Below are 10644 nucleotides of genomic sequence, written 5' to 3'. Positions count from 1 at the left end.
CCAACGACCAGGGTCTGTCCGTGTTACATCTGCATGTGGCTGTTCCAGGACTCAGCTGTAGCTCACCCTGGGCTGCAGTCCTGTGCCCTGGCTTCATAGCAGAGCCCTGCAAAATGTGTGCAATGGAGCCTGCTGCCGGTCTCACACCCGTCTGCCCCAGTCCAGTCCAGAATAACGCAACAGGCAACACTGAACAATCACAATTTCAAGGAATTTTCCGCTGCCAAGGCGCTTTCTTTTTAGTTACTAACGTGTGCCATTGCAGAGAAGCAGCATTGTTCAGGGTGCAGTTTATATTGTTGGGGGGGAGAGGTTGCAGGGAAGGGGGACAGATAAAAAAGCGAAAGGCCTGTGGCAGAGTTGGAGCAGAATCGGCTCTGCCTTACAGCAAGTGTGCAGAGAGGTTTCGTTCTCAAAGCCCACTGCTCTCCCTGCTAGGCTGCTCACACCGTATTTGTTGCTCAGCAATAAGAAAGGAGGAAATATAAAGTTTGCAGTTAAAGTCCAAAACACCCGGGACTCAATGTAACTCTCAGTCCCAGCCCCCTGCAGGCAGCCGGGCTGCAGGGGTGCCACGGAGAGCAGAATACAGCCCACAATTGTCGGTACCGATGCACGGCACGGGAGCGACATTCTTTCAGCACAAAGTCTGGCTTGTCATGTGATGCTTTTTCCTTGTTCTTCAAAGCGCCAGGCCAGCCCCATGCTGCCACTGAAGCCCAGAGAGTGCTGAGGACTTTACTAATCCCACGGTCAGAGACGTTTGCTTGGCTGTTTTCACCCCAGGGGATACCAGAGCTATGAAACCGCCGCTGTCCTCTGCGCCACATGTTAATAATCGATGGGCCAATCAGAGGACAATGGCTCCTCGGAGGAGCAATGCGCAGGCCCCATCCTGCACCCTCCTACCTACCACTGAAGGCAACAGAAGCCCTGGTTTGCTTCTATTTAGGTGTCTAACTTCAGGCACCCAACTTGGACAACTCTGGCCTGAGCCCCTGTTCAGGCACCTAAATCCATGGCTTGATTTTCACCCACAGCTCCCACTGACTATGAACCCAGGGCCCACACGAGAAGCAGCACCCACAAAAGCTCTGACTTCACCCCACGTGTGAATTCCCGGACCACAGGGGTTCCCCAGGCTGTGCTCAGACCTAACCCAAATTCCCTTCACCGTGTCAGACACCTGAGTAGGCTGAGAACTGATCCCTCAGCAAGTTTAAATAAAGACCCGGACGTGCTCTCGGGGGCAGGTTTTGGGTTTAATAAATTTACTCGTGGGGCTGATTCCCGCCTGCCTGGCACCTTGTGTCGTCGTTAACACCTGTGCAAAGGGCGTAGAAAGCCCTTACCCTTCAGCTAGGACAGTGTGTTGCACTCTGCACAGGTGTGAATGCTGAGACAAGGTACAAGTAGGGGGACCAGGCCTGTGGGATTCCACCAGCGATCCCATCTTTGGGCTGAGAACCAGCACAACTAAATGTCCACCCAACTGTTTGGTTTTTTTCAGTGCCTGGAAATCTACTAAAACTAGCTCAGGCCAAGCCCTGACCTGTCCTGGGGAACAACTGGCTAAGCAGCAGTTCTGCAAAAAAAGACCCGGGGATTACAGTGGACGAGAAGCTGGATATGAGTCAGCAGTGTGCTCGCATTGCCAAGAAGGCTAATGGCATATTGGGTTGTATTACTAGGAGCATTGCCAGCAGATCGAGGGATGTGATTATTCCCCTCTATTTGACATTGGTGAGGCCACACCTGGAGTACTGTGTCCAGTTTTGGTCCTCTCACTACAGAAGGGATATGGACAAATTGGAGAGAGTCCAGCAGAGGGCAACAAAAATGATCAGGGGTCTGGGGCACATGACTTATGAGGAGAGGCTGAGGGAACTGGGATTGTTTAGTCTGCAGAAGAGAAGAGTGAGGGAGGATGGAGCTCGTCTGTTCTCAGTGGTGGCAGATGACAGAACAAGGAGCAATGGTCTCAAGTTGCAGTGGGGGAGGTTTAGGTTGGATATTAGGAAACACTATTTCCCTAGGAGGGTGGTGAAGCACTGGAATGGGTTCCCTAGGGAGGTGGTGGAATCTCCTTCCTTAGAGGTTTTTAAGGTCAGGCTTGACAAAGCCCTGGCTGGGATGATTTAGTTGGGATTGGTCCTGCTTTGAGCAGGGGGTTGGACTAGATACCTCCTGAGGTCCCTTCCAACACTGATATTCGATGATTCTATGATCCCAAGGGGACAAAAGGCTAGGAACCCCAATAGGATTTTCCTTCTCTAACATTTCTGAGGAGCGGCTTCTTCTTTTCAGCACGGTGCAGCTATATCGGGCCAGATTCTCAGCTGGTGCCACTTGCCCCATATCCCTCCTGGCCCCTTTGTCATTGCCATGTCTGTGGCATACAGCAAAGCAGCCTCCTTTCAGCCTGACTTTAGCAACACAGACAAACTATCAGCTGCAAAGAGCCCTGGAACACGCCCTGAAGTCTTGGCCGAGGGGACGCACGTTTTCTGGCTGCCTCCCTATCTCCCCGGAGCAGCACAGCAGGGCCACACGCCCAGAGAGCGCGAACCCCATTCCGCCCTAACTGGCTGCTTCGATAAAGGTGCTGGGAGAAGATGCACGACTGCCCTCGGAGATACCCCGTGGCCCGGCCTGTTTGTTTGCTCGGGGGCTTCACAAGCCAGCAGAGCCCGGCTTCATCCGCAGACAGGCGACCCACTGCGGGCTGGGGTCATTTCCTGGGGCCCTGGCTCCCTTGATTCCAGCTGCGTTACACCGGTGTAGATATGGGGTGGCACAGGGGGCCCTGTTATTTCCCTGGTCTCTGGATTCTTCAGACACAGCAAGCCCTGAATCTTGGCAGGGGCTTAGACTAGGGGACCCCTGGGGTCCCTTCTGGCTCTGTGGCTCTATGGCTCTAGTCTGTTGGTGGTGAATGGAGGGCAGATGGCCAAGGCTAGACAGGTAGGCTCAAAGGGCTCGTTCACCACGGCCTTGCACCACTGACACCAGTACAGGTGAGGGTACGACATTACCAGATGAGAAGGGCTGGGTCTGAGGCCCATCTACCCCGAGGTCCCTTCGCACTGGCGATGTCCAGACGCGTCTACGTTACGGACCCTGAAGGCAGAGCAGCATAAAGGGGCCATGTTGTAAGTGAGCACCAGGGCTCTGGGATTTGACACGCACTTTGCACAGGTGCACCGGGGCACATGATGGAGAAGGCAGACTGAATCCCAGCCCGGCTTCCCTGTGGGAGAGTCTAGCACCCTTTATCGGACGCAGAGCCCCCAGGCACTGAGCAATGCCCCATGACTGTGGGCTGCCTGCTCTGCGCACTTTCCCATGAACCAGCAGCTTAAATCTTTTTTCTGAGCAGTGTCCTCCAGCCCTACCATGAGCTGCCCTTTGCTCGTTAAAGCCACCTTTCCCCACAGCAGGCTGAGCTGTGTCCACCAGCGGGAGGGGCTCTATCCTGGGGGCTGGGGAAGCTGCAGTGCTGAGTCTGGGGCGGGCTTTGGGGTTGGTTTCTGGGATCCCAGGCACCTGACAAGGGGAGCCATATGGTTGGGTGCTACAACACTCAGCATTGCAACACATAAGAACCTCTGTGAATCTACGCCACATACCCTCATGCTTCAGGGCACCAGCCCACCTCTCACTCCTGGAGGTCAGGAATCATTTTCCTTATAGGGCAGCTAGCCCATAATTCCCTACTGAAGGACTGTTGGCTACTCCTCTGGAGCAGCTGGCGCTGGCCACAGTCAGAAACAGGGTGTGGGGTAAAAGGGCCCCTGGTCTCACCCGGTTTGGTGATTCCTAGGTGGCTATGTATAACTGCTGCCCATGCCCTCTGGGAGATCAGGTCCAAAACCGCTGTCACTGACACTGCTGTCAATCCAGAGTAACACCAAGAGAGAGAAGTGGAGTTACTCTGGATCAGTGTAAATGAGAACGGGCTTTTCCTCCTAATCTCTAAACACAAACATTAACTGCACTGACCCAATTTCCATCAATGCTCCAAATGGCTGGATCTGGCCTTTTGTGTTTGGAGTTTCTCAGAAGGCAAAGGGTAAACCCGATTCCCTGCCTGTGTGACCCTGGTTCATTGCTAATTGAATTGTCTGACCATGGACTGTATCTGCGATGGTCTCTTTGTTTAATCTGCTCCTGAATACAGCTTCCTTGCAGAAGGAAGCCCTGACTGATTAAGGAAACTCTGCAATCCACGGAACAGGCGTTTGAGAGTGGTGTCTGGCCTTGAAACGCACGTCACACCGACTGGGAGTCCCAGGGTCTCATCCTGAGAGCATTCAGAATATCCTTGTCCAACTCTCAGGTTTTCTGAACTCCGGGTGGAGGCCTTCAGATGAAATCTTCATAACCTCTGGGGCTAGATGCCCTGGACTGGCTAAGCTGCACCTGCAGAAGGTCTGATACAGACTGGGGACCAACTGGCTAAACAGCAGTTCTGCAGAAAAGGTCCTGGGGATCACAGTGGACGAGAAGCTGGATATGAGTCAGCAGTGTGTCCCTGTTGCCAAGAAGGCCAACAGCATATTGGGCTGTATTAGTAGGAGCATTGCCAGCAGATCGAGGGACATGATCATTCCCCTCTATTTGGCACCTGGAGTATTATGTCCAGTTTTGGTCCCCCCACTACAGAAGGGATATGGACAAATGGGAGAGAGTCCAGCGGAGGGCAACGAAAATAATTAGAGGCCTGGGGCACATGACTTACGAGGAGAGGCTGAGGGAACTGGGATTGTTTAGTCTGCAGAAGACAAAAGTGAGAGGGGATTTGATAGCAGCCTTCAACTACCTGAAAGGGGGGTTCCAAAAAGGATGGAGCTAGGCTGTTCTCAGTGGTGGCAGGTGACAGAGCAAGAAGCAATGGTCTCAGCTTGCAGTGGGGGGTCCTAGGTTGGATATTAGGAAACGCTATTTCACTAGGAGGGTGGTGAAGCACTGGAATGGGTTCCCTAGGAAGGCGGTAGAATCTCCATCCTTAGAGGTTTTTAAGGTCAGGCTTGACAAAGCCCTGGCTGGGATGATTTAGTTGGGTTTGGTCCTGCTTTGAGCAGGTGGTTGGACTAGAACCTCCTGAGGTCTCTTCCAACCCTGAGATTCTATGATTCTGTGATGGAGGGAGATTTTAGCTGTCTGTGTGGTCCCTAGATCTTCGGGCAAACTGGGGAATGGCCTGAAGGTTGCTCGCTTTTCTACCCAGCTGCCCACGGCCCCAAAGGATGGTTCTGACTGCTGGGAATAGCTAGATCCCAGAGGGTCCCCTTTCTCCCCAGAACCCACACGATGCCAATCTCTGTGTCCCCACTTAAGCCGAGGTTGGGCACAGAATCTGGCCCACAGACTCCATCCTGCATAAAGCCAGATGGTCACCTTATCCTGGGACTTTGACAAAGAGATCAGGGGAGAATGTCACTCTGGAGCCAGTGCCTCCGGCCGAGGCGACTCAGTTTGGACCATTCCAGTGATGCCCACGGCTCACTCCTCCTTCTGCACTGGGATATTTTATTTATTCCTGCTCGTTGTTTGCAAGAGGTTGGGCTGGAGGCTCGCTGGCTCTGATTTCCCCAGCCACTCTGCCCAGCGCAGGCTGTGGGCGCAGCGTGCCATGACTTTGCAAACGCTGGCTCCCCGATCTGCTGAGTCATGCCCCCCCGCAAACACACCGCCCGGGTTCGAGGGCTGCCCAGCTGGGGCAGGGTGATAACAGCGCCTGGTGAACAGGAAAGTGACTGCGGCACAGATAAGGCCCTGCCTTGGAAACTGCTGCTTTTCCTGCTGTGTCAGAATTCTGACGCAGCAGAAACCGAGCTGCTGAGGCATGGTTCTCACATAACATCCCAAATATTTTTCAGCCATTTGAAATTTGAACCAGGGCTTGCAAAGCGAGAGGCCCCGGGCTCCACTAGAATCTGCTGCTCACCCACAGCTGCTGCTGTTATTCAAATGGCGGATGGATCAATGGATTGATTTATTGAGTGTAAGAGCAGGGGATGCAGAAGTGGCTGGTGATTAGAGACACTCCACTTCCAGGGAGCCAAGTTTGGTAAACCTTAAAGGGGCCTAATTTTAGGAAGGTGGATGCTCAGCACAGTCTGAAAATCACCCCCCTCCACCCCTTGAGGTGAACATCTTGGCCTAATTTCACAAGAAAGCAAAGAAATTGTCCCATCCTCACCAACCAGAGCCAAGGTCTGACAAACTGACTTCTCTCCCCTTCTGCATCACCTGCCCGCCACACACCTCACAGCCCTGGCCAGGGAGCCTGGGTAGACGAGGACCCCCCTGTGGCTGTAGGTGGGTGATCACCCCCATTTCACAGATGGGGAAATCGATGCACAGAGGGGGGCAGTGACTTGCCCACTCACCCAAGTCAGACCTGTGAAGAGAACCCAGTCTCGCAGTCCCATGCCTTAACTACACAGGCCTTCCCCCATACCAGCTCTCAGTCAGGGTATAATCCCCTTAGCTCAGGCCAGGCCGTATGTGGGGTAGCAATTGATTTTAATCATGTGTCTGTACATCAAGTGGTCTTTTGATTTCTTAATACAAAATCACAGAATCTCAGGGTTGGAAGAGATCTCAGGAGGTATCTAGTCCAACCCCCCGATCAAAGCAGGACCAAACCCAACTAAATCATCCCAGCCAGGGCTTTGTCAAGCTGGGCCTTAAAAACCTCTTAAGGATGGACATTCCACCACCTCCCTGGGTAACCCATTCCAGTGCTTCACCACCCTCCTAGTGAAATAGTGTTTCCTAATATCCAACCTAGACCTCTTCCACTGCAACTTGAGACCATTGCTCCTTGTTCTGTCATCTTCTACCACTGAGAACAGTCTAGATCCATCCTCTTTGGAACCCCCTTTCAGGTAGCTGAAGGCCGCTATCAAATCACCCCACGCTGCTGACTCATATCCAGCTTCTCATCCACTGTAATCCCCAGGTCCTTTTCTGCAGAACTGCCACTTAGATAGCTGCTTATGCTCTATGAACATGGCAAATGTTATTGTTTCATTTATCTCTTCCAGATGGTCCTTACATCTAGATGGCTGCTCCTGAGCCCTCTTACTCAAGCTAACTGAAACCCTGAAGCCCTGGCCTGACTTATGAGCATTCAAGGCTTTCATGGAGTTTAAAGCCAGAAGGGATAATTAACCCATCCAGTCTGACCTCCTGTATGTCACACACCAGTAACTTTCATGCAGTTACTCCTGAATTGAGCTCAAGAGCTTGTGTCTGGCTAAAGCAGGTCCCCCAGAAAGGTTTGCAGGATGGATCGGAAGCCAGCAACATCCCACCACTGCCCTGGGTTGTTTGATTCGATGGCTAGTCACCTTCACTGTTTAACATTGGGGCTTATTTCTGATGTGAATGTGTCTGGCTTTTCCTTCCAGCCACTGGCTTTTGTTCTGTCTTTCTCCAGGACATCTGCAGTTCTGCAGAAAAAGACCTAGGGGTTATAGTGGATGAGAAGCTGGATATGAGTTAACTGTGTGCCTTTGTTGCCAAGAAGGCTAACGGCATTTTGGGCTGTATAAGTAGAAGCATTGCAAGCAGATCGAGGGATGTGATCATTCCCCTGTATTCAACATTGGTGAGGCCTCATCTGGAGTACTGTGTCCAGTTTTGGGCCCCACACTACAAGAAGGATCTGGAAAAATTGGAAAGAGTCCAGCGGAGGGCAACAAAAATGATTAGGGGGCTGAAGGACATGACTTATGAGGAGAGGCTGAGGGAACTGGGATTATTTAGTCTGCAGAAGAGAAGAATGAGGGGGGATTTGATAGCTGCTTTCAACTACCTGAAAGGGGGGTTCCAAAGAGGATGGATCTAGACTGTTCTCAGTGGTAGCAGATGACAGAACAAGGAGTAATGGTCTCAAGTTGCAGTGTGGAAGATCTAGGTTGGATATTAGGAAAAACCTTTTCACTAGTAGGGTGGTGAAGAACTGGAATGGGTTACCTAGGGAGGTGGTGGAACCTCCTTCCTTAGAGGTTATTAAGGTCAGGCTTGACAAAGCCCTGGCTGGGATGATTTAGTTGGCGTTGGTCCTGCTTTGAGCAGGGGGTTGGACTAGATACCTCCTGAGGTCCCCACCAACCCTGATATTCTGTGATTCTATGATTACGAGGTCTCTAGTGTCTGGTATTTTCTCCCCTGGAAGATACTGTGATCAAGTGTATTCTCGATCTTCTTTTGGACAAACATATGTGCCTGTCTCCATCTAGGAACAAAGCCTGCAGGTCATGCTACCACAATGGGGGACTCTCTCCTGTGAAGCAGAGACTCTGAAAAAGATTTCAGGGTCATGCTGCATAATCAGCTGAACATGATCCCCCAGCGCGAAGCTGTGGCCAACAGAGCTAACGTGAGCCTGAGATGCAGAAACAGGGAAATCTCAAGTAGGAGCAGAGAGGTTATTTTACCAGAGTGTTTAGCACTTGTGCGACGGCTGCTGGAATCCTGTGCCCAGTTCTGGTGTCCACAACTCAAGAAAGATGTTGATACACTGGAGAGGGGTCAGAGAAGAGCCAGGAGATTGATTAGAGGCTTAGAAAATCTGCCTTACAGTGATAGACTCCAGGAGCTCAATCTATTTAGCTTAACAAAAGAGAAGGTTAAGGGGTGACTTGAATACAGCCTACAAGTACCTACACGTGGGGAGCAAATATTGAACAACGGGCTCCTCAATCTAGCAAAGAAAGGTCTAAGTTGAAGCTAGACACATTCAGACTGGAAGTTTTTAAGGTGCAATTTTTTAACAGGGAGGGTAATTAACATGGGAACAATTTACCAGGGTCATGGCAGATTCTCCATCACTGGCAATTTTTAAATCAAGGCTGGATGTTTTTCTAACCGCTCTGCTGTAGGAATGATTTGGGGGCAGGTCTCTGGCCTGTGCCATACAGGGGGTCAGACTAGCAGTCCCTTCTGGCCTTGGGATTTATGACAAGCTGGGGAGGGATCCTCACGCAGCGTGAGCTCGGCCCTGGTGTCGAAGCCCAGCCCGTGGCCTAAGCATGTTAAGCCCTCACCGAATTAAGTGGGGCCAAGACCTTCCCCTGGGCCTTTGCATGGGGTTGAATTTCAAAGACCCTGCAATCATGGGACTAAACTGCTCTCATGTAGACTGGCGTAAACCGGAGTAACCCCACTGACTTGAATGGCAATGCTCCAGATTTACCCCCATTTCACAGAGAGCAGAATTTGGCCCTTTGTGCAACCTGGTAATGCTCCAAGTAACTTGTGCTTTGTTCCTGTGGCGTCAGCACAGAGGAACTGTGCCGGCCCTGGGCGAGGTCAGCAGGCTTCTGGGTTTGTGGAAATGCTCTGTGTTTGTTCAGACCAGCCATGCTTTAATGAGCTGGAATAAAACCATCATGATTGACGAGCATGGGGGTGGTACGACGTACCAGTTATCAATACCACTAGTAAAGCTCAGCGCGTCTGAATCACATTTTGGCTGTAGATTTTTAAGCACTTTTTCATGATGACAACTCCTATTACCCCAGATGGGGAAACTGAGGCTGGCCCAAGGTCACCCAGCAAGAGGCTGTGACAGGCACACAACTAGACCGCCAGACCTTTGCAGTGCTCATTATGTGATCTAACTGCTAGACCACACTGCCTCCCTCCGTACTGCTTAGTTATTGGATGTGGCGTTAGCAAGCCAAGATCTGATCTTTCAGAGTAGGGGGCAGAACAAAGGAGGCGCAGAGGAGGCTGAGCAGTCTGTCTGGCACTCTTTACTGCTACTCCCTGTCCTCCCAGTCACAAAGGGCTGCCCGGCCTCCCGAGTGCCCATTCACTGGCCCACACTGACCCCAGGCTGGCTAGAGCGCTGTAACAGCCTCCCAAGTGCCCATCTGGGGCGCAAAGCTGCGGGCTTTGGGACTCCTTTGTTGCTCTGTCTCTCGGCAGAACAGAGGAAAGTATTTTCAGGGGCAGCAATCTGAATGTGCAATAAACCCGCGGTGTTTATGAGCCCTCCACCGGTTGCTCTCGCATTCCCAGAGCAGTCTGGGCACCCTCTAGTGGCACAAGAACTGCAACCTCCCAGGACAGGATGTGCCTGCAACGCATCACAAGACGTTTGGGGTCAAACTTAGCCCCCCAAACCAGGGGCTGAATTTGGCACAGTGATCTGGAGTATTATTCACTGTTCTTTCCAGTGCAGTAACACCTGGAGACCTCCAACGCTGAGCAGGTCCGTGTTGTGCTGGGCACAGCACAGACAGAGAGAGAGAGAGAGCGAGATGGTCCTTGCTCTGACGGGTTTACAGTCAATGTGTTCAAGGGAAATAGAGGCGCACAGAGGCCTGGACCCAGATCCCACAGCGGGTTGGCAGCTGAGCCAAGATCAGAACCCGGCTCTCCCGACTGCCCCAGCCACTAGGCCATGCTGCCTCCCAAGGGGCCGGGATCTGTGGATGGAAGGCAGCAGAGAAGAACAAAGTATTCTTGACAGAGCTCCAACCGCCAGTGAGTTTACCCTGCAAGGGGACAGGTGAGAGGGGAACAATCAAAGCATTGCATTTTGCACACATTTCCATTTGTACACGTGAGCCAGGAGGTGTGGCTGGCCCTAGAGAGCTCATTGGAGTGTTGACTCTGAAG

The sequence above is a fragment of the Mauremys reevesii genome, linkage group 1 (genome assembly GCF_016161935.1).
Source record: "Mauremys reevesii isolate NIE-2019 linkage group 1, ASM1616193v1, whole genome shotgun sequence".
Classification (NCBI taxonomy): domain Eukaryota; kingdom Metazoa; phylum Chordata; order Testudines; family Geoemydidae; genus Mauremys; species Mauremys reevesii.
Note: the sequence above shows the minus strand (reverse complement) of the source record.